The sequence below is a fragment of the Elephas maximus genome, chromosome 2 (assembly GCF_024166365.1).
Source record: "Elephas maximus indicus isolate mEleMax1 chromosome 2, mEleMax1 primary haplotype, whole genome shotgun sequence".
In the NCBI taxonomy this organism is placed as follows: Eukaryota; Metazoa; Chordata; class Mammalia; order Proboscidea; family Elephantidae; genus Elephas; species Elephas maximus.
The window spans coordinates 228,127,715-228,152,607 of record NC_064820.1 but is presented as its reverse complement, the minus strand read 5'-3'; the positions used below and the strand labels follow the sequence as shown (position 1 = coordinate 228,152,607).

Below are 24,893 nucleotides of genomic sequence, written 5' to 3'. Positions count from 1 at the left end.
GGGTAAACAGTCTGAGAGGAGCACCCAAGAACCCTGGGGCCAAATCTCAAGTGTGCTGAAGCCATTCGGAAATTTTCTGTGCTTGTCGCCCTTTGCACAGTTGCAGGTTGTTCTGGGGCGTTTACTACAGCCTGGTGGAGAGGAACACCCAGGGAGAACCAGCCTGGCCGAGAGGAACATCCAGGGAGTGCCAGCCTGGCCGAGACAGGTGGCGTGGGACAGTACTGCACATCCCTCCTCGCCGCCCGAGGAACACGGGCCCACATCTGTGGCCAGAAGGCTCTGTGCTGAGACACGGGGACAGACCACTGATTTCTCAAGCTTGCGGGTCTGCGCTGGTGGCCAGCCTGCTCTCCTGAACTGCACGAACTTCTAAAAGGTAGTTACAATCAAGTAGACCGTGATCATGAGGACAACTGTGGACACACATTGTAAAAAACAACCACCACAATAAAATCAAACCCCTGTCATCGAATCCACTCTGACTCATAGCGACCCCAGGTGTTACAGAGTAGGACTGTGCTCTATAGGATTTTCTTGGCTGAAATCTTTATGGCAGCATACTGCTAGGCCTTTCTTTTGCAGAGCCGCTGGGTGGGTTCAAACTGCTGACATTTTGTTTAGTTGTTGTTGTTATGTGCTGTCGAGTCGGGTCTGACTCATAGACTGACCCTATAGGACAGAGGAGAACTACCCCAGAGGGTTTCCAAGGAGCGGCTGGTGGATTCGAGCTGCCGACCTTTTGGTGAGCAGCCGAGCTCTTAATCACTGCACCACGAGGGCTCGGACCTTACACGCACTGTACCAGGTGCTAAAACTACCCAGCAGTCATGAAAGCAGCAAAAACACGCACAGTAAAAACAGTGCTGGCATGCTGACACATTTCAGTTCATTATGCGTGACTCTGACGCTGTTCCCTGTAACCCCCACCGCCAGCTTAAGGCTCCTCCCAGAAAGAAAACTCCCACACAGGGAAGCAATTTTTAAACAAAATACAGTTTCAGACTTGGAATCTGTCTGAACAATTAGCACGATTCTTAAAATTCACCTGAATCAGCTTGCTTCTTTCCTAACCATTTTGACTAAAAATTCCCACTAAAGTTCAGTTTATATGGAAACTCTGGTGGGGTAGTGGTTAAGCGCTACAGCTGCTAACCAAAATGTCGGCAGTTCAAATCCACCAGGCGCTCCTTGGAAACTCTATGGGGTAGTTCTACTCTGTCCCATGGGGTCGCTATGAGTTGGAATCGATTCCACGGCAATGGGTTTGGTTTGCTTTTTTTTTTTTTTAAGTTTATATAAAAAATTAAGGCTAAGTAACTAGACATATAAAAGGAGCCCTGGTGGCACAGTGGCTAAGGGCTCAGCTGCTAACAAAAAGGTCAGTGGTTCAAACCCACCAGCTGCTCCATGGAAGAAAGATGTGACAGTCTGCTTCCATAAAGATGACAGCCTTGGAAACCCTATGGGGCAGTTCTACCCTGTCCTATAAGGTCGCTATGAGTCGGAAATGACTTGACGGTGGTAGGTTTGGTCTTTTAATTAGCCATATGGAACGCAGTAGTCCCTGGGCTTAGAAGGAAGCAGAAGTTTCTGTTTTCAGTCAAGAATGTACAGAGACTGCTCCAGAGGGCTGCCCACACCCACCCTGGTCTCCAAAATCTTGTAATAAAATTTATCCTAATTCAAGAAAACAGAAGTGGTAAACTGTAAAATGTTGTAATGCCGTAAGCATAAAGATCCTCCCTGTGATGGTTAAAGTAGTTTAAAAAAAGAAACAAATGAACAAGGGACTGGCAATAGGGAAATGCGCAGGTGAAATTTGATATGTTCATCTGATTAAGAAGTTTTCATCTATTCAAATTACAGAGATCATGCAGCAATCTAGAAAAAGGTTTATAAAAATGGCACTGAGTGATACTGGATGATATTAACAACAAGAATACAATCAGAGTCTGTGACTCGGACTTTCTTCACTCAATGGTGTAACTGGGAAGTCTTCCAGGTCAGTACAAACCTCTCCTCTGCTGTGAAAGGTGATAGAAAGTTTGACAGTAGTGTTACGTGTCCTCTTGGCTAGGTTATGATTCTCAGTGGTTTGGCAGATACTATGATTGGACAGGCCCATAAAACAAAAGGAGACTAACGGGGCAAAGACTAGAAGGCAGGAGGGAAAGCTGGTAATAGGGAACCCACGGTTGAGAAAGGAGAGTGCTGACATGTTGTGGGGTTGTTAACCAATGTCACAGAACAATGTGTGTACTAACTGTTTAATGAGAAACTAGTTTGTTCTGTAAACCTTCAGCTTAAGTACAATAAAAAATTAAAAGATTAAAAAAAAAAAAACTACGGGACACAGTTCTACCCTGACACACATGGGGTCACCACAGGTTGCAACTGACCAAACAGCAACTGTTGTTTTATTTTTAACAGCTTCATCTAGCGCTTCAGGCATCCTGCTTATATCATACTTATTGTAAAGTCTTTTCCACAACGTAAATCTCATCTGCAGAGAGACCCTGTCCTGGTTGCTGAGTCTGTGCAGCCTTAGCTATAATCAGATTTCTTCCTTTGACTCTAGGCTGTGTTCTCTTCCATCCCAGTAAAATGAGGGAGGGTCACGTGGTCATGCCCAGATGGCAATGGGGCCTCCTGGAGCACAGCCCCTGAAAACCCTGTGGAGCAGACTCTACTCTGACACAAGGGGTTGCCATGAGTTGGGTTGGCAACTGGTTGGTTTGGCATCTGAGGGGCCGGGGGCTCTCCCAGAGCTCTGCCTCCCAGCCACTCTCCTATAAGAGGTGGCCCTAGCACAGGTCTCCTTATGTCAGGCAGTGAGCCCAGCTGGACCAGGCAGTCCAACACCAACAGCCCCGCTCTCCCCACACTGCTGCCCACGGTCACTGGACTCAGTTCCCAGAGTTTTGCAGAGACACACGGTGTGAGTTCTCATGTCACAGGCACACATGCTTTTCTACCAATCTTCCCTGGGTCAGCTTTCTGATGACACCACCCAAGCCCAGGCCTCATCAGTGTGCTCTCATGGGGGGGGGGCACAGCTCAGCCACCGACCACTGCCATGTGGGGTCATACCTGCCCTCCAGCGTGCTCTCGTGGGGTGGGCACAGCTCAGCCACTGATCACTGCCATGTGGGGTCACGATCCGCCCTCAAGCGTGCTCTTGTGGGGTGGGCACAACATAGCTACTGACCACTGCCATGTGGGGTCACGCCTGCCCTCCAGCATGCTCTCATGGGGCAGGCACAGCATAGCCACTGACCACTGCTACGTGGGGTCACACCTGCCCTCCAGTGTGCTCTCATGGGGCAGGCACAGTATAGCCACTGACCACTGCCATGTGGGGTCACGCCTGCCCTCCAGCGTGCTCTCATGGGTTGAGCACAGCATAGTAACTGACCACTGCCATGTGGGGTCACAACCTGCCCGTCAGCATGCTCTCGTGGGGTGGGCACAGCATAGTAACTGACCACTGCCATGTGGGGTCATGCCTCCCCTCCAGCGTGCTCTCATGGGGTGAGCACAGCATAGTAACTGACCACTGCCATGTGGGGTCATGCCTGACCTCCAACGTACTCTCATGGGGCTGGCACAGCTCAGCCACTGACCACTACCACGCAGCATCACAGCACCCTTCAGCCCGTAAGGGCAGAGCACACATTTTACTTGTTTTGGCATCCCCCATTCCTACTCTAGCCCCTGGCATTAATGTTAACAAAGAGCTAGTTGTTAAATGAAGAAATCAGCGTCGTCTTCGAGAAGCAATCGTCTCACCAAACTTCTTGTGAGCACTCTTTGCTGAAGAGATTGCTTTTCCCCATATGTCCCCGTACTCAGTGTCCCAGTACCATGCACTGCTCAGCAAGCATCCGCCGGGACCACCCCCAGATGGGACACTGTTCTGTTCACCAGCAGATATATCCTGCATACTCCTGTCCTTGAGAAAAGACAGGCCCTGAAGGAGGGAAAAGCCAGCTCCACAAATCCCACTCGTATCCAACCGAGTTAGGCTCATAGAAAATCACACCGCTATCACAACTACAAAGAACTCCTCTTTTATAAACGTCTGGGTGTGTGCTTTGCAGCACAGAAGTGCGCCACACCTGCTAAGTGAAATAAATCAGACAGAAAAAGATAGATATCCCACTGACATGAAAATATCTAGAACACGCAAATGCACAGAGACCAAAGCAGTTCGGAGGTTATTAGGGGCTGGAGGAAAATACGGAGTTACAATAAACAGTAGATTAAATGCACATTCACCATCCAAGTTTACCCCCACACATGGGTGGGCCCCATACAGGTGCCTGTTATCTGAGAGCCCAACAGGAGCAAAAGTTGACCCATTCTCCAAAAAGCCATAACCAAGCCTATTGATGCGGAGTCGATTTTAACTCATGGTGACCCCATGTGTTACAGAGCAGAGCTGCTCCAGAGGGTTTTCTTGGCTGTAATCTTTACAGCAGCAGACTGCCAGGCCTTTTTTCCACAGCACTGCTGGGTGGGTTCGAACCCCACCTTTAGGTTAGCAGTCAAGCACAAACCATCTGTGCCACCCAGGGACCTTGACTCATCCTATGAGATCTCCAAGAAAACCACACCCCTTCCTGTTAAGCAGACACAGACATGCACACGCCCCTGCAACTATCTCCTCTCGCCGTTTATGTGCCAACCTGACAGTCACCCCAAAGAAATGGCTTGTTCAGCAAAAGATGGCAGGAGTGACGGCTAATCACAGTGCCTCGGGGTGAACATGTCACTTCAGTGTTCTCCAGCTTTCCCAGTGGCTGGAAGACAGAGCTGGGAGGCAGGACACGTGGTGAGCAGCAGCAGTACAATCCACAAGAAACACACAGTGAAGCCTGTGAGAGCCAGAGCTGGACAGGACTGCCTTAGACCCTGCGGTCCCTTTGACAGGGTGTGGTCTTCCCACTTTCCTATTGCTTGTTTTAGTGGGAAGTATTTGAGTTTTCCTTCTCTGACAGGTTTCTGCCTTACACAGATCCTGGCTTTCGTAGGTTTTACAGTATAAGGCAAGCCACTAGCATGGGTCACAGCTGTCATTTCAAATGTCCCAGCAGCCACATTAAGAAAGAGACAGTGAGAGAGAGAAAGAGAAAGAAATGGAGAAATTAATTTTAATAACGTATTTTATTTAGCTGAACATATCCGTGGTATCATCACTCCAACGTGTATGAAAGAGTCACTAATGAGACAGAATACAGACTTAGTTCTACATTCCTTCCTCTCCCGAGTTTCGGAAACTGGTGTGCACTTCTAACTTCCAGCACCTCTCGCTCTGGCCTCACCACGTTGGGGCTCTATAGCCCACGTGGCTCAGGGCCACACACCAGAGAGCTGGCTCTACAGCCTGCCTCCTGACCTAACTCCTCTGACCACCTCAGGAGGAGACGCTGCCCACTCAGGGACCCCATGCAGCCACAGCAGAGGGACTCAACTGCAAGTACAACAAAGTGTCTCTCCACCCAATTCTCACCTTCCTTTCTAAGCTCAGGTTAGGTCAGACAAAGACAGGCCACAGTGACTTACTCCCACAGTTACAGAGGGGCAAATGCCCCTTCTTATGGGGGCGGAGCAAAGCTGGAGTAAATACCTACCTCAGGAAACTACTGTCCTGTAGTCTGATGCTTAGGGGACAAAGAAACCGTGGAGGGGTGGACGGCGAGGCAATTTGGGGTCTGACATGCTCCCCGGCCCTCACCTGCAGAATCCTATCCAGCAACAACCTGGGGCCTCGAATTCAACCAGACCGTGGGCGGTTGGGGCCTGCTTGGCTAGCCACCCCCTTGCCTGTCAGGTGTATGGCGAACCTGCAGGTTCTTCAGGGAAGCCTGTGAGCGTCCCCACAAGTCCCACCCAGGTGTCAGGAGTGGCATCTACCTGGCTTTTATCCCACCTCAGGCCCTCCCTCTCTGGGAAGCAAGGAGGAACAAGAGAGAGGAGTCCTGCTGAGCCCTCCCACCTGAGTCCAGGGAGGCGGGTGCTAGGCACCACCACCTGGGTGTCCTTTCCACCCATGGCCCAGCATCCCTACAGACAGGCCAGCAGGGGAGCTGGGAGTGTGGGCCTGGGGCACCTGGCTGAGGAACCAGGGGGGCCGCTCACATGCCAGGCTGTCCACACCATCCAAGTAGGGCAGTAGAGGACAAAAGGAAAGAAATTCTGCCGGCGATGGTTGCCTTCTTCTTTTTCTGATTTTCAGAAAGAGACTTAACAACTAGGACCTGCTCGGCCTCCCACACTAAAAAGATGTGTTGACTGTAGTGCAACAACTAGTGTACGGGGCCTCAGACGATGGTAGCCAGGAGGAGCACCGAGCAGCAGAAAACGCCTCTCCCCAGGAGCTGGGGGGCAGGTCAGAGACACTCAGGCCTCCTTTCCAAGGACACACCCAGCTGAGGAGGAGACATTCCCACCTTGCAACAGGGTGGCCATGCACCCGGTCTGGCCCAGGAGGTGTGGGGAAATTGTGGGAGCGCACCTCAGGGGCAAAGGTGTGCCCTTCTCCCTCTCCTTCCTGGACTGCTGACGGGATGACAAGGGGGGGCAGCCTTCCCGAGACCAGAGAGCATCACTGGGCCATAACTGGCTGCAGGCTGGGCAAAGTCAGCAGAAGCTGGTCCCTGTGGCACCTTGGAGCCCTGCACCTACCCTGGACTGTCATACTGTCATCAGGAGAAAAACAGAGCCCATATTTGTTGAGGCCCCTGTGTGGGATGCGCCTGCTCCTGATCATGCAGAACTCTGGGGCAGACGGCTGGCCATGTGGTCCACGCGGGACCCCAACAGCAAGGACAACTGTGACCCGAGATGTTGACGTGCCCCCGGAGCATGAATATGGAACGCCATTTCCAGGGGCCTCCCGGCATCACCTGCAGAGCACAGTCCTGGCCCAGCATCCGGCCTCCGATGAGGTTATGGTGTCCACGGGCTTGCACCTCAGAACCTCAGGGGAGAAGAGGGAGCTTCCCATCCCAGACATCTGTGCTGGTGCAGTCCCTCTCTAATCATAGAGATCCCTGGTCAGGTGAGGGTGCCCAGACCGGTTGGCCTCCTTTGGGGATCCTGCAGAGGTGGTTTAGCATCTCTTATCAGAACTCTGCCACCCTGGGGGCTCAGCCCAACCCACGAACAGCCCTGTCACACACAGCACCTTCCCACAGCACAGCAGTGGTGACTCAGCAGCAGCTAGAGTCCCACGATAGTCCGGACTGTCCCTGAAGGGGACCATCCTGTTGCCAAGCAGCAGCATAAGGTTCCAACCAAACCAAAACCAGGAGACGACTGTGGGTGAGAGGCCTCACTCGGGACGCATTGGGAGACACGTGCTGGCCTGTCCTGCCCCTAACCATCCTCCTGGCACGGGCTGCTTCACGGCCCCACCCACCTGCCTCAGCTTCCTCCTCTTCCAGGCCTCCACCTCCTCGTCTGTGCGAGCAGCTGCTTAGGGGAGCTTGTAGGGGAGCCTGAGGAGACAGGAAGGTCTCCTGAGTCTGTGCCCACAGTCTCCCGTACCCTGACCCCTTCACTCACCCCCTCTGTGGTGCTTGCCTACTTAGACCAGACATCCACTATGCCCACGAGGATGAGAGAAACCAGAAAAACAGGGGCCGCTCACTGGTCTTTCCGGGAAACTGGGCGGCACACCTTGGATGGACCCTCGTGCCTCAGTCTCCCTCCAGGGGCTGACCATCTTGGAAGCTCTCCTTCGTCTTCCTCTCAGATCCAGCACCCCCACAACCTGGGCGTCCTGCCCCGGGCCCAGCTCTGCATCTGGGCCGGCCTGCACCACCTCCACGATGCCTGGGCCCTCATGAGCTGCCCCCCGTCCTCGCGAGACCTCAACAGGACACCCCTGGCTCCCTGTGTCACCGATGTCCCCCCATCGGATCAGTCATCAGCATTCAGACATGCCCCGTGTACCCCAGCGGGAAGGCGGTGAAGACACACAACAACCCCCCCGGGCCCGGACTCCCTCCACTCCTGCACATTTCTCTGTACCAGGAGAGTTACAAGATTCACCACGTCTCCATTTCTGGAGTCCCCTCATCCCCTCCAGCCCTCAACCAGAAGACTGGCACAGGCCGGCCCCCACAGCCCCTCCCCACTGCCTGCCTCTCCTCCTTCCACACCTGCCCGCTCCCATGCCCTTCCACACCACCTGGCCCCTCCCCCCTCCACACCTGCCCACCCCCAAGCCCGTCCACACCACCTGTCCCTCCTCTGGTCATGCCTCAACTTCCTCTGCTCATTGTTCCTCCCCAACTTGCACCCTTGAGGACTGGGCCAGGCTGGGTCACAGGTAGTCCCACCTGTTCCCAGGGTGTTCACACACACCTGTGACCCCTTGCACTGACCTCCCCTCTGGGCTCCAGATTCAAAGCCCGAGACCTGCTCAAGGCACAGGAGGTGTGCTGGGCATTTCACACTGGCCATGTCTTAACAGAACTCCGGACTCTCAAGCTTGCGCCCCTGTAGCTTCCCACCCAGTGGTGGCACTGCCACCAGCCGGCTGGCTCAGGTCCACACCCAGAGCCGGGGCAGCCCTGCCACCTCCTCACACACTTGGACACATGCCACACACACATACACCGTACACACTGCACACACCACACACACTCACACACACCTACACGGATTCTACAAACTCTCACCCACACGTATAAACACCCCACAGTCGTACTCATATGCTCTCACACACGAAGACACACACACACACCTCCCACCACAACACTCACACCACACACACAAACAGGACACACACAAACATATATACACCTTTCACCACACACAGTCACACACAAAAACAGAACACACACCTCACACCACACACACACCACACACACAAACACAACACACACCTCACACCACACACACAAACAGAACACCCACACCTCACACCACACACCTCACACTCACACCATACACACAAACACAACACATATACCTCACACCACATACACCAACACAACACACACACCTCACATCACACACACCACACAAACATGACACACACACCTCACACCACACACACCAACATGAAACACATACCTCACACCACACAAACATGACACACACCTCACACCACACAAACATGACACACACACCTCACACCACACACCACATAAACATGACACACACCTCACACCACACACACCGCACAAACATGACACACACATACACATCTCACACCACACACGCCACACAAACATGACACACACACCACACACACAAACAACACACACACGCCTCACACCACACACACAACAAACACACCTCACACCACACACACACCTCACACCACACACCTCACACCATACACACACCACACATACACACACCTCACACCACACACACCACACAGACATGACACACACGTACACACCTCACACCACACAAACATGACAAACACATACACACCTCACACCACACAAACATGACACATGCATACACACCTCACACCACACACACACACCACACAAACATGACACACACATAGACACCTCACACCACGCACACTCACACAAGCAGGCACACACATTGCACATACTACACTCACACACACCTATACACGTTCCACAAACTCTCACCCCCACACCTCACACACACTCACATACACACACACAAACACAACACACACACCTTGCACCACACACACAAGCACGTGCACACATTGCACATACCACATACGCACACCTACATGCATTCCACAAACTCTAACATACCCACACACACACACCCCTCACACACGTACTCATATATTCATACAGACACAAACATGACACACACACACACAAGCACGCACACACATTGCACACACCACACATACAGTCATCACACAAGCTGTCTCACACACAGTCCATCGGTGAACCTGCTATGACCCCTACCCTTGTCACCTTCTGCCTGGATCACCCCAGTCACCTCCCAATGTCCTCCGTGCTTCTACTCTTGTCCCACTCCAACCCACCCGGCAGCCAAGTTCTCTCTGCAGAGGGAAAGCTGGCCCACGCCGACATCTGCAGAAGGCCCTCCGGGAGCTTCGCACTGAACCAAGAGCAAAAGGCGAGCTCCTACATCCGCAAAGCCCTGGGCCATCTGGCCCACTCCATCCTGACCTGGGCCAGTGCAAGGCCTCCTCTGTCCCGCAAGCTCCTACAGTCTCCATAAGCACCGAGGTCCACACGTTATCCATCCCTGCACCCCAACCCCAAGTGACGATCTAGGGTCCATCCTCCCCAAAAGCAAGACCACAGAGAAGACCAATTAAGCCTTCACCAACAGTCATGGAAACACCATACCACAGGCCTGTCTTTATTTCACAAGTCTATTTTAAGGAGCCTTGGTGGTGTAGGGGTTACAGTGTTCATCTGCTAACTGAAAGGAGGATGTTTCGAACCCACCAGTTGTTCTGCGGGAGGAAGATGTGGCCGTCTGCTTACATCAAGGTTATAGCCTTGTGTCATGGATTGAATTGTGTCCCCCCAAAAATAGGTGTCACCTTGGTAAGGCCATGATTCCCAGTATTATGTGGCTGTCCTCCATTTTGTGATTGTAATTTTATGTTGAGAGGATTAGGGTGGGATTATGACACCACCCCTATTCAGTCACCTCCCCGGTTCAAGATAAAAGGAGTTTCCCTGGAGTGTGGCCTGTACTGTCTTTTATGTCTCAAGAGTTAAAAGGAAAAGGAAGCAGGTAGAGAGTTGGGGACCTCATACCACCAAGAAAGAAGCACCGGGAGCAGAGCACATCTTTTAGACCTGAGGTTCCTGCTCGGAAAAGCTCCTGATCCAGGGGAAGATTGAAGAGAAAAGCCTTCCTCCAGAGCCCTTCCTCCAAATCCCTGAATTTGGGCTTCTAGCCTGCTAGGCTGTGAGAAAATTAATTTCTCTTGTTAAAGCCATCCCCTTGTGGTACTTCTGTTACAGCAGCACTAGGTGACTAAGACACCTTGGAAACTCTATGCAGCAGCTCTACCCTGTCCTGTAAGGTCGCTATAAGTCTGAATCAACTTGATGGCAATGGGGTTTTTATCTTTATTTCACAGCATTAAATGACATAGTTGTTCATAAGCAACTTGACTTTTAAATAGTTAAGAGACATGGCTATGGATGGTATTTTTCTACCGTAGACAATATTAAGTACCTACACCCCCAGCTCCTGAAAGGACCCCTTCATCTCCCTACCCACTTAATTAGTATCAACAATAAAAATTTTTGCTCTTAATCATACATTTCCTTTCTCTCCACTAAGAACACAGTATTAAGGATTTTCACTTCCGAAAAGAGAAATCCTTTTCATCAATAACAATTCCCCCAAATAAAGAAGTCCACATTCTCATAGCAATCTACCAAGTATTTACTAAACCTTCATAAAAATGGCAGTAAGATACAGAGAAGGCAGGAAAAGAGTATCCCCAAACTTATGTCTACCGTTGGTCTTCCAGGAATTTCTGCTGGACTCATGGAATGCTCTCCCCCGCACCTTTGCCTGCTAGGACATGAGGACATGACCACACTCCTCAGACACCCTCCCTGGCTCACCCAGAGACTCCAGAAGTCTCAGGGGCTCCCAGACGGTCAGTATCTCATTAGGAAAATGATTGTTGCTTGATCCCCAGGAAAAACTAGCTCAGAGAATCCAAAACACGGAGCTAATTACTGATTAACAAAAGTATAACCATCAACCCCCAGTTTTTTAAATTACCAATTGAAAACAACTTGTCAAAGACACCAGATAACTGAACTTTTTCCAAGTCATTCACTCCCTCGATAAATCAGCCCACGTCTGCTCAAGTTTCCCGCATTGCATCGGCCAGGAACGGAACAGAGGCTGGCTCTCCCCTGCCCGCTGCATCCTGCCCTGACACATAAAACGGGTTTACACAGACCGACAGGCAGACAGACATACAGATGCACATACACAAAAGAGGGACGAGCACGCTCCACCCTGTGGTTGCTGTCCAGTGGGCCACTGACAAATTGGGGTCACTCCTGGAGGTTGGAGGGGTGAGGCGACAACAATGGCTACCAGCTCAGCTGGACCAGCATCTGCTGGGACCTGCTGGAATCAGAGCAGTGCTGGCACCTAGAACAGGGAAGTGATACAATGAAAAGGTCTGTCTCTGCACTGAAAGCAGCCAAGACGGAAACGGACAAGCAGGCATTGAGAGCAGACAGACCTTCCAACCCCTGCCCCACGGCTTCCAACAGGGGTGCTTCTCAGAGCTTCAGGCTCCTCATCTACAGGTGTCGATCCTGGGGTCGTCTCAAGGGGTAGCTGGGAGGACTTGTGAGAACAGAGAGGTAGGAGAGCTCTGAGAACCAAAATACCACGTCCTAAGGTCTTCACGTGAATTGGGAACAAAGTAGAGACACAGAAACACTTTAGCTAAGTCAGCCATTCATCCTGACATTGTAAGGGTAGCCACATGGAGATCAGGAATAGAGCAACTGAATGTATAACTTCTAAACTAGTACAAAGAAAGGGTTAAAAAAAAAAATTCTGCTCAACCCAAGAGAAGCCAGGGAACAAAGGAAAAGGAGGATAAACGATGGTGGTGATGGTGGTGCTGCTGCTGCCGCTCATGAAGTAGAATTGAGTCCAAATATATTGGCAATCACAAACAGCATCTCTAAAATCCAGTTATCTGTGAGACTTACAAGTGACAAGGCGAAAACCTTACACTGCAGAAAGGTGGAAACGAAAGGGGAAGAAAAAGACACACCAGACAAGTGCCAACAAAAACAATGTTAAATAACAAAATCAGCTCATAAACACAGAATTTAAGGCAAGAAGCAAGGATGGCCAGACTTTGTCTCACTTTACTTTGGACACATCATCAGCAAAGACCAATCACTAGAAAAGGACATCAAGAATGTAAAGTAGAGGGTTGCCGAAAGAGGGTCGTGCAAGTGACACGTGGCTCAGTTTATGGGGAGACCCGCAGCCAGAGCCGGTACCCACCACACAGAGCAGGGGATGGGCTTCCCCCAAGACCAGTGATGGCACCAAATACATTTTTTTAAATTGTACTTTAAGTGTCAGTCTCTCATACAAAAACTTACACACACCTTGCTGTGTACTCCTAGCTGCTCTCCCCCTAATGAGACAGCATACTCCTCCTCTCCACCCTGTATTCCCCGTGTCCACTCAGCCAGCTCCTGTCCGCCTCTGTCTTTTCATCTTGCCTCCAGACGGGAGCTGCCCACATTGTCCCATGTATCTACTTGAGCCAAGAAGCTCACTCCTCACCGGTATCATTTTCTGTCTTATAGTCCAGTCCAGTCCCTGTCTGAAGAGTTGGCTTTGGGAATGGCACCAAAAATACCAAAACCCACTGCCGTCGAGTCGATTCCGACTCATAGCAACCCTCTAGGCCAGAGTAGAACTGCCCCATAGAGTTTCCAAGGAGCGATCTGAACTGCAGACCTCTTGGTTAGCAGCCGTAGCACTTAACCACTAAGCCACCAGGGTTTCCAGGAATGGCACCAAATGCATCTAACTGACAAAGTGCTGGGAAGGAAGACAGGACAGGATGTGAATATCATATACTCTGACAACACAGAAATTAAAACTATAAAAACGGGGGAGGCAGGGAAGAAGGTGGAGAGTAGAAGAGACTCTGCAATTACCTCCCCGGCAGCAGCTGGGACTAAAACAACTGCAGAGTGAGCTGACCAACCTGGAAGGGAAGCTGAAGCGCTCGGTGCCCAAGGCAGACAGTGAAAGGCGACTCCGCTGCTCCAAGGCAGGCAGGAGGGGGTGCAGAGAAGGACAGGCCACCAGATACTTTGTTGTTGCACCTCTTAAGAGAAAGAGACATTGTCCAAAAGAGGAGGGGACTAAGGGGTCTTACATAAAGATATTAGTATTAGGTAACCACCAAACCAAAAACACAAACTTCCCCAAGTATCAGGTTTACAACACTTAAAAAAAAAAAAAAAAAAAGGCTAAGGAAAGAGGCCACCTGGGGAAAGGTGTGTGTGAAGGTGCATATGTATTTGTATATATTTTATCTATAACTCCCCAAAATAAACAAAATAATGATAGAACGAGTCCAAACACATCGGTCATATCAATCAATACAAACAGGCTTACATTACCTAGTAAAAAGAAAATGTTTTCATAATGGCTCACAAAACAAAACCCAGCTCTGCTAGATATAATTAAGCAATTCAGCAAGGCTGAAAATAATGAAAAAATGTATTCTGGGGAAATGCAAAGAAAAAACTAGGGTTTCCAAGCTGGCAGTAAAATATCAGGTCAAATGCAATTAAATGAGATAGTGCAAGAATATGTATAATGCTTTTAGAAACGGAAATTCGTAAAATGCACCAAATAATAACTCTGCAGCAATTTTCACAGAGCGGAAGTCACGGGGGTGCCAGGGGACTCAGTGGAGACAGACCAGTAACAGGAGACGTCAATACGTCTTTCAATCCAAGAAAGGGGAGGTGGCTAAGAAATGAGTAAAAAAAGAGACACAGAAAATGTAAACAGCAAAATGAATGAGGTGGATCTTAAGGCTACCCAGCCAATTCTGTGCTTGATAATGGAGAACACACCTTCAGTTGCCCATGGAACATTCATGAAGAGTGCCCAAATGTTAAGCGGCAAAGGAAATCGCAACAAATTCCAAAAAGCAGTTAAACAGTATTTCCTAGGAATGAATAACAAAATCAGAAAATATAAAGGACTTCCCACCTGGAAACTTAAACATTCTCTTCTTACATCTGCCCCTCATGGGGAAACTGCAGAATTTCTAGAAAACATTTCAATTAAAACTAGTGCTCACCAGAAAATTTATAGCATTAAATACTTTAGATCTTTAGAAATAAAAGCATTAAAATAAAAGAATTAAGCATCCAATTCTAAAAGTTGGGGAGAAAGCTACAAAGTAACTGAAGGAATTAATAAAGTAAAGGCAAAAAAAAATGAGTTAATGAGTTAGAAAAACAATCTAGCTAACACCTAAATTAAAAAGGTGGAGTTCTGAAAAAACGTAGTAAAACTGGTAAGTTAACTGTATCTTTAAAAACCAGTTAGGAAAAAGAGAATAAAAATACAACAAGAGGGACTAACCACCAAAATAAAGGAAATTAAAAATAAATTTGAGGCGGAGCCAAGATGGCGGACTAGGCAGACGCTACCTCGGATCCCTCTTACAACAAAGACACGGAAAAACAAGTGAATCGATCACATACATAACAATCTACGAACCCTGAACAACAAACACAGATTTAGAGACGGAGAACGAACTAATACGGGGAAGCAGCGATTGTTTCCAGAGCCTGGAGCCAGCGTACCAGTCAGGTACGGCACAAGCACAGAGACCTGCTCCACCCCCCTGAACTAACCCCGGGAGGGGGACCAGCTGGTTCCACGGGCGGCGTGGGACGCAGCCGGTAGGAGAAGTCCCCGGGAGGCAGTGACTGATCTTGGAGCAGAAAGAGCAGCATCCGAGCCGGGGAACCGTCCCGCAGGGATTAGGACTGCACGCAGCAGATTTTCTGGAAAAACTAGTTTCCCAGTGATGGCTCGGAGACAACAATCCATATCAAACCACTTAAAGAAGCAGACCGGGACAGCTTCTCCAACCCCCCAAACAAAAGAATCAAAATCTTTCCCAAATGAAGATACAATTTTGGAATTATCAGATACAGAATATAAAAAACTAATTTACAGAATGCTTAATGATATCACAAATGAAATTAGGATATCTGCAGAAAAAGCCAAGGAACACACTGATAAAACTGTTGAAGAACTCAAAAAGATTATTCAAGAACATACTGGAAAAATTAATAAGTTGCAAGAATCCATAGAGAGACAACATGTAGAAATCCAAAAGATTAACAATAAAATAACAGAATTAGACAACGTAATAGGAAGTCAGAGGAGCAGACTCGAGCAATTAGAATGCAGACTGGGACATCTGGAGGACCAGGGAATTAACACCAACATAGCTGAAAAAAAATCAGATAAAAGAATTAAAAAAAATGAAGAAACCCTAAGAATTATGTGGGACTCTATCAAGAAGGATAACCTGCGGGTGATTGGAGTCCCAGAACAGGGAGGAGGGACAGAAAACACAGAGAAAATAGTTGAAGAACTTCTGACAGAAAACTTCCCTGACATCATGAAAGACGAAAGGATATCTATCCAAGATGCTCATCGAACCCCATTTAAGATTGATCCAAAAAGAAAAACACCAAGACATATTATCATCAAACTCACCAAAACCAAAGATAAACAGAAAATTTTAAAAGCAGCCAGGGAGAAAAGAAAGGTTTCCTTCAAGGGAGAATCAATAAGAATATGTTCTGACTACTCAGCAGAAACCATGCAGGCAAGAAGGGAATGGGACGACATATACAGAACACTGAAGGAGAAAAACTGCCAGCCAAGGATCATATATCCAGCAAAACTCTCTCTGAAATATGAAGGCGAAATTAAGATATTTACAGACAAACACAAGTTTAGAGAATTTGCAAAAACCAAACCAAAGCTACAAGAAATACTAAAGGATATTGTTTGGTCAGAGAACCAATAATATCAGATATCAGCACAACACAAGGTCACAAAACAGAACGTCCTGATATCAACTCAAATAGGGAAATCACAAAAACAAACAAATTAAGATTAATTAAAAAAAAAAATACACATAACAGGGAATCATGGAAGTCAATAGGTAAAAGATCACAATAATCAAAAAGAGGGACTAAATACAGGAGGCATTGAACTGCCATATGGAGAGTGATACAAGGCGATATAGAACAATACAAGTTAGGTTTTTACTTAGAAAAATAGGGGTATATAATGAGGTAACCACAAAAAGGTATAACAACTCTATAACTCAAGACAAAAACCAAGAAAAACGTAACGACTCAACTAACATAAAGTCAAACACTATGAAAATGAGGATCTCACAATTTACTAAGAAAAACGCCTCAGCACAAAAAAGTATGTGGAAAAATGAAATTGTCAACAACACACATAAAAAGGCATCAAAATGACAGCACTAAAAACTTACTTATCTATAATTACCCTGAATGTAAATGGACTAAATGCACCAATAAAGAGACAGAGAGTCACAGACTGGATAAAGAAACACGATCCATCTATATGCTGCCTACAAGAGACACACCTTAGACTTAGAGACTCAAATAAACTAAAACTCAAAGGATGGAAAAAAGTATATCAAGCAAACAATAAGCAAAAAAGAAGAGGAGTAGCAATATTAATTTCTGACAAAATAGACTTTAGACTTAAATCCACCACAAAGGATAAAGAAGGACACTATATAATGATAAAAGGGACAATTGATCAGGAAGACATAACCATATTAAATATTTACGCACCCAATGACAGGGCTGCAAGATACATAAATCAAATTTTAACAGAACTGAAAAGCGAGATAGATACCTCCACAATTATAGTAGGAGACTTCAACACACCACTTTCGGAGAAGGACAGGACATCCAGCAAGAAGCTCAACAGAGACACGGAAGATCTAATTACAACAATCAACCAACTTGACCTCATTGACTTATACAGAACTCTCCACCCAACTGCTGCAAAATATACTTTTTTTTCCAGCGCACATGGAACATTCTCTAGAATAGACCACATATTAGGATATAAAACAAACCTTTGCAGAGTCCAAAACATCGAAATATTACAAAGCATCTTCTCAGATCACAAGGCAATAAAACTAGAGATCAATAACAGAAAAACGAGGGAAAAGAAATCAAATACTTGGAAAATGAACAATACCCTCCTGAAAAAAGACTGGGTTATAGAAGACATCAAGGAGGGAATAAGGAAATTCATAGAAAGCAACGAGAATGAAAATACTTCCTATCAAAACCTCTGGGACACAGCAAAAGCAGTGCTCAGAGGCCAATTTATATCAATAAATGCACACATACAAAAAGAAGAAAGAGCCAAAATCAGAGAACTGTCCCTACAACTTGAACAAATAGAAAGTGAGCAACAAAAGAATCCATCAGGCACCAGAAGAAAACAAATAATAAAAATTAGAGCTGAACTAAATGAATTAGAGAACAGAAAAACAATTGAAAGAATTAACAAAGCCAAAAGCTGGTTCTTTGAAAAAATTAACAAAATTGATAAACCATTGGCTAGACTGACTAAAGAAATACAGGAAAGGAAACAAATAACCCGAATAAGAAATGAGAAGGACCACATCACAACAGAACCAAATGAAATTAAAAGAATCATTTCAGATTATTATGAAAAATTGTACTCTAACAAATTTGAAAACCTAGAAGAAATGGATGAATTCCTGGAAAAACACTACCTACCTAAACTAACACATTCAGAAGTAGAACAACTAAATAGACCCATAACAAAAAAAGAGATTGAAACGGTAATCAAAAAACTCCCAACAAAAAAAAGTCCCGGCCCGGACGGCTTCACTGCAGAGTTCTACCAAATTTTCAGAGAAGAGTTAACACCACTACTACTGAAGGTATTCCAAAGCATAGAAAATGACGGAATACTACCCAACTCATTCTATGAAGCCACCATCTCCCTGATACCAAAACCAGGTAAAGACATTACAAAAAAAGAAAATTATAGACCTATATCCCTAATGAACATTGATGCAAAAATCCTCAACAAAATTCTAGCCAATAGAATCCAACAACACATCAAAAAAATAATTCACCCTGATCAAGTGGGATTTATACCAGGTATGCAAGGCTGGTTTAATATCAGAAAAACCATTAATGTAATCCATCACATAAATAAAACAAAAGACAAAAACCACATGATCTTATCAATTGATGCAGAAAAGGCATTTGACAAAGTCCAACACCCATTCATGATAAAAACTCTTACCAAAATAGGAATTGAAGGAAAATTCCTCAACATAATAAAGGGCATCTATGCAAAGCCAACAGCCAATGTCACTCTAAATGGAGAGAACCTGAAAGCATTTCCCTTGAGAACGGGAACCAGACAAGGATGCCCTTTATCACCGCTCTTATTCAACATCGTGTTGGAAGTCTTAGCCAGGGCAATCAGGCTAGACAAAGAAATAAAAGGTATCCGGATTGGCAAGGAAGAAGTAAAGTTATCACTATTTGCAGATGACATGATTATATACACAGAAAACCCTAAGGAATCCTCCAGAAAACTACTGAAACTAATAGAAGAGTTTGGCAGAGTCTCAGGTTATAAAATAAACATACAAAAATCACTTGGATTCCTCTACATCAACAAAAAGAACACCGAAGAGGAAATAACCAAATCAATACCATTCACAATAGCCCCCAAGAAGATAAGATACTTAGGAATAAATCTTACCAAGGATGTAAAAGACCTATACAAAGAAAACTACAAAGCTCTACTACAAGAAATTCAAAAGGACATACTTAAGTGGAAAAACATACCTTGCTCATGGATAGGAAGACTTAACATAGTAAAAATGTCTATTCTACCAAAAGCCATCTATACATTTAACGCACTTCCGATCCAAATTCCAATGTCATATTTTAAGGGGATAGAGAAACAAATCACCAATTTCATATGGAACGGAAAGAAGCCCCGGATAAGCAAAGCACTACTGAAAAAGAAGAAGAAAGTGGGAGGCCTCACCTTACCTGACTTCAGAAACTATTATACAGCCACAGTAGTCAAAACAGCCTGGTATTGGTACAACAACAGACACATAGACCAATGGAACAGAATTGAGAACCCAGACATAGATCCATCCACGTATGAGCAGCTGATATTTGACAAAGGACCAGTGTCAATTAACTGGGGAAAAGATAGCCTTTTTAACAAATGGTGCTGGCATAACTGGATATCCATTTGCAAAAAAATGAAACAGGACCCATACCTCACACCATGCACAAAAACTAACTCCAAGTGGATCAAAGACCTAAACATAAAGACTAAAACGATAAAGATCATGGAAGAAAAAATTGGGACAACCCTAGGAGCCCTAATACAAGGTATAAACAGAATACAAAACATTACTAAAAATGATGAAGAGAAACCCGATAACTGGGAGCTCCTAAAAATCAAACACCTATGCTCATCTAAAGACTTCACCAAAAGAGTAAAAAGACCACCTACAGATTGGGAAAGAATTTTCAGCTATGACATCTCTGACCAGCGCCTGATCTCTAAAATCTACATGATTCTGTCAAAACTCAACCACAAAAAGACAAACAACCCAATCAAGAAGTGGGCAAAGGATATGAACACACATTTCACTAAAGAGGATATTCAGGCAGCCAACAGATACATGAGAAAATGCTCTCGATCATTAGCCATTAGAGAAATGCAAATTAAAACTACGATGAGATTCCATCTCACACCAGCAAGGCTGGCATTAATCCAAAAAACACAAAATAATAAATGTTGGAGAGGCTGCGGAGAGATTGGAACTCTCATACACTGCTGGTGGGAATGTAAAATGGTACAACCACTTTGGAAATCTATCTGGCGTTATCTTAAACAGTTAGAAATAGAACTACCATACAACCCAGAAATCCCACTCCTAGGAATATACCCTAGAGATACAAGAGCCTTCATACAAACAGATATATGCACACCCATGTTTATTGCAGCTCTGTTTACAATAGCAAAAAGTTGGAAGCAACCAAGGTGTCCATCAACGGATGAATGGGTAAATAAATTGTGGTATATTCACACAATGGAATACTACGCATCGATAAAGAACAGTGACGAATCTCTGAAACATTTCATAACATGGAGGAACCTGGAAGGCATTATGCTGAGCGAAATTAGTCAGAGGCAAAAGGACAAATATTGTATAAGACCACTATTATAAGATCTTGAGAAATAGTAAACCTGAGAAGAACACATACTTTTGTGGTTACGAGGGGGGGAGGGAGGGAGGGTGGGAGAGGGTTTTTTATTGATTAATCAGTAGATAAGAACTGCTTTAGGTGAAGGGAAAGACAACACTCAATACATGGAAGGTCAGCTCAATTGGACTGGACCAAAAGCAAAGAAGTTTCCGGGATAAAATGAATGCTTCAAAGGTCAGCGGAGCAAGCGCGGGGGTCTGGGGAACATGGTTTGCGGGGACTTCTAAGTCAATTGGCAAAATAATTCTATTATGAAATCATTCTGCATCCCACTTCGAAATGTGGCGTCTGGGGTCTTAAATGCTAACAAGCAGCCATCTAAGATGCAGCAATTGGTCTCAACCCACCTGGAGCAAAGGAAAATGAAGAACACCAAGCCCACATGACAACTAAGAGCCCAAGAGACAGAAAGGGCCACATGAACCAGAGACCTACATCATCCTGAGACCAGAAGAACTAGTTGGTGCCCGGCCACAATCAATGACTGCCCTGACAGGGAGCTCAGCAGAGGACCCCTGAGGGAGCAGGAGATCAGTGGGATGCAGACCCCAAATTCTCATAACAAGACCAAACTTAATGGTCTGACTGAGACTGGAGGAATCCCGGTGGCCATGCTCCCCAGACCTTCAGCTGACACAGGACAGGAACCATCCCCGAAGACAACTCTTCAGAAATGAAAGGGACTGGTCAGCGGGTGGGAGAGAGAAGCTGATGAAGAGTGAGCTAATTATATCAGGTGGACACTTGAGATTGTGTTGGCAACTCTTGCCTGGAGGGGGGATGGGAGGATAGAGAGAGAGGGAAGCCGGCAAAATTGTCAAGAAAGGAGAGACTGAAAGGGCTGACTCAAGACGGGGAGAGTAAGTGGGAGTAGGGAGTGAGATGTATGTAAACTTATATGTGACAGACTGATTGGATTTGTAAACGTTCACTTGAAGCTTAATAAAAGTTATTATAAAAAAAATAAAAATAAAAAAAAATAAATTTGACAACCTAGACGAAATGGATAATTTTCTAGGAGAATAAAATTAACAAAAAAGACAGAAATTCTGAACAGATCAATTTCTACAGCATTAATAGAGATACCTGTTAGAGACTTACCTCTAACTAAAGATATCAGGCCCAGATGATATCACAGAAAATCTACCAAACCTGTAAGAAGAGATTATCTTAGGGCTATTTCAACTTTTCCAGAGCACACAGAAAGAAAACTTCCAAACACCTTCTATGAAGCAAGTACGACATTAAATTCGAAATGTGGCTAAGGTCGTGACAGGAAGGAAGAAAGAAGGGAGAGACCAGTGGTTCTCACAGTGTGGTCTCAGGAGCCCTGGGGGTCCTTACAGCCCTTTTAGGAAGTCTGAGAGTCCTCCCTTTTCTGAGTACATATTTGAATAAAGAAGAATTTTATTTATACTTTATACTTCTACCAGAACAACCCAGCGCAACGACAGACAGAATGTAGAATTAGCTATGAGATTCCAGCTGTCTCGTATTACGCCAGACGTTAAAGACACTTGCAAAATAAAAAATGTTGGCAAGAATGTTGAGAGACTGGAACGCTCATCCAATGCTGGCGGAATGCAAAATGGTACAGCTGCTGTGGAAAACGGTTTGGCAGTTCCACAAAACGTTAAAGGCACAGCTACCATTTGACCTAGCAATTCCACTCCTAGGTAAATACCCAAGAGACTTGAAACGGTAACTCAGACAGACGCACGCGCACCAATGTCCACTGCAGCACGATTCACAGCAGCCAGGGGGTAGAAACAACCCAATGGCCGTCAACAGGTGAACGAATAAGCTAAAGGTGATACATACGTATAAGAGAATATCACTCAGCCACAAAGAGAAACGAAGTCCTGGTTCTCAGGTCTCCCCAAGATTTAAGAAGCAGAGACACCGAGGGGCTTTAGCTGAGTCAGCCGTGAACGTTAGCTGGGTTCAGCTGCAACTGCAACAGAGATGAACCGTGAAAACATTATGCTAACTGAAGGAAGTCAATCACAAAAGGGCAAATGCTGTAGGATTCCACTCGTATAAAATATCCGGAGCAGGGCAAATGTATGGTTCACGGGTGATTATCAGGGGCGGGAGGGAGGGGGAAGGGAGAGTTCCTGTTTACAGTGATGGGAAACCTGGCAATGAATATTGGTGACGGTGCACAGCAGGTTTAATTAACGAATGTCGCTAAACTGTACACGTGAAAAATCTTCAGTTGACAAGTGTTGTTATATATATCTTTACAAAAATTAAAGAAAAAAGAGATTTACAAATATGTAAAACAATGTTACTCATCACCTCACTAAGCTTTTTTCCATTTTGGAAAATAAAATGATTTTTCACTAAAAAATGTTATTCAACATGTAATGAAGTTTACTGCTGCTATTTTTAAATACATCGTTAAATATTTTTAAAAATTTTCTCAGTGTTAATTTCTAATATAAAACCCATTGCCTTCAAGTCAATTCCAGCTCATAGCAACCCTACAGGACAGAGAACTGCTCCATAGGGTTTCCAAGGAGTGGCTAGTGGATTCGAACCGCTGACCTTTTGGTTAGCAACCAAGCTCTTAACCACTGCACCATCAGGGCTCCAATTTCTAATATAGTATGTATCAGTAGCAGCAGGTCTTAGCTCGGCACGACCGGCATTTGGACTGGGTCATTCTCTGCTGTGAGAGCTGCCCCTGTGCACTGTAGAATATTTAGCAGCATTCCCGGCCCCTGCCCAAGTTGTACCAATCAAAAACATCACACGCTGCCAAATGTCCTTGTGGGGCAAGATCACCCTGAGGTGAGAACCACCAATCAGCACATAACCCACAAAAACAAAAGCTCTTTGGGGCTCTTGGTAATTTTTAAGTATAAAGAGACTAAAAGTCTGAGAACCACTGCTCTTTACTTATGAATATAAATGTAAAAATTTCCCAATAAAATATTAGCAAACAGAATCAACAGCACATTAAAAAATAATGCTACATTATGATCAAGGGGGTTTTTCCACCATACAAGGATGGTTTGAGATCAGAAATTCTATTAACAAAACACACTGTATTTCTTTCATGCAAATCCTGGACAGGCAGTTTAACAAAAGTCAACCCCACTTCCTGATTAAAACAAGCAAACAAACAAAATTCCATAAAATAGGAGCCAATTAAAAAATATTATATATACTTACTATATGCTTCCCCTTAAGGAAACCCTGGTGGCATAGTGGTTAAGAGCTATGGCTGCTAACCAAAAGGTCGGCAGTTCTAATCCACCAGGCACTCCTTGGAAACTCTATGGGGCAGTTCTACACTGTTCTGTAGGTTTCCTGTGAGTCAGAATCCACTCAACAGCAATGGGTGTGGTAGGGTTTTCTATTACCTTAGACAGAACAAAGAAACCCAGATGGCGAGCTATGGCTGCTAACCAAAAGGTCAGCAGTTCTAATCCACCAGACACTTCTTGGAAACTCTATGGGGCAGTTCTACTCTGTCCTGTAGGTTCCCTGTGAGTCAGAATCCACTCAACAGCAATGGGTGTGGTAGGGTTTTCTATTACCTTAGACAGAACAAAGAAATCCAGGTGGCATAGTGGTTAAGAGCTACGGCTACTAACCAAAAGGTCAGCAGTTCTAATCCACCAGGCACTCCTTGGAAACTCTATGGGGCAGTTCTACTCTGTCCTATAGGGTCACTATGATTTGGAATCGACTCAACAGCAGTGGGTTTTTGGGTAAGGTCACATGGGAGCCCTGGTGGCCTAGTGGTTAAGAGCTTGGCTGCTAACCAAGGCAGTTCAAATTCACCAACTGCTCCTTAGAAACCCTACAGGGCAGTTCTACCCTGTCCTATAAGGTTGCTTTGAGTGGATTACCAACTCAACAGCACCTCACGACAACAAGGTCACACAGAACCCTGGTGGCGTAGTGGTTAAGAGCTCAGCTAATAACCATAAGGTTGGCAGTTCCATTCCACCAACCACTCCTTGGAAACCCTAT

General features: G+C 45.9%; 1 protein-coding gene across 9 annotated transcripts in view; it reads right to left on the bottom strand.

Moving 5' to 3' along the window:
• AGPAT3 (1-acylglycerol-3-phosphate O-acyltransferase 3) overlaps nucleotides 1-24,893 on the bottom strand; it is a 152,258-nt gene that overhangs the window by 74,989 nt on the left and 52,376 nt on the right. The window contains exon 3 of one of the 9 annotated variants that reach the window (XM_049874984.1): nucleotides 22,728-22,860. The exons of the other annotated variants lie outside the window; for them this stretch is intronic. The gene's annotated coding sequence lies outside the window, so the exon portion shown is untranslated. The remainder of the gene's footprint in view (nucleotides 1-22,727; nucleotides 22,861-24,893) is intronic. 9 annotated transcript variants of the gene reach the window in all.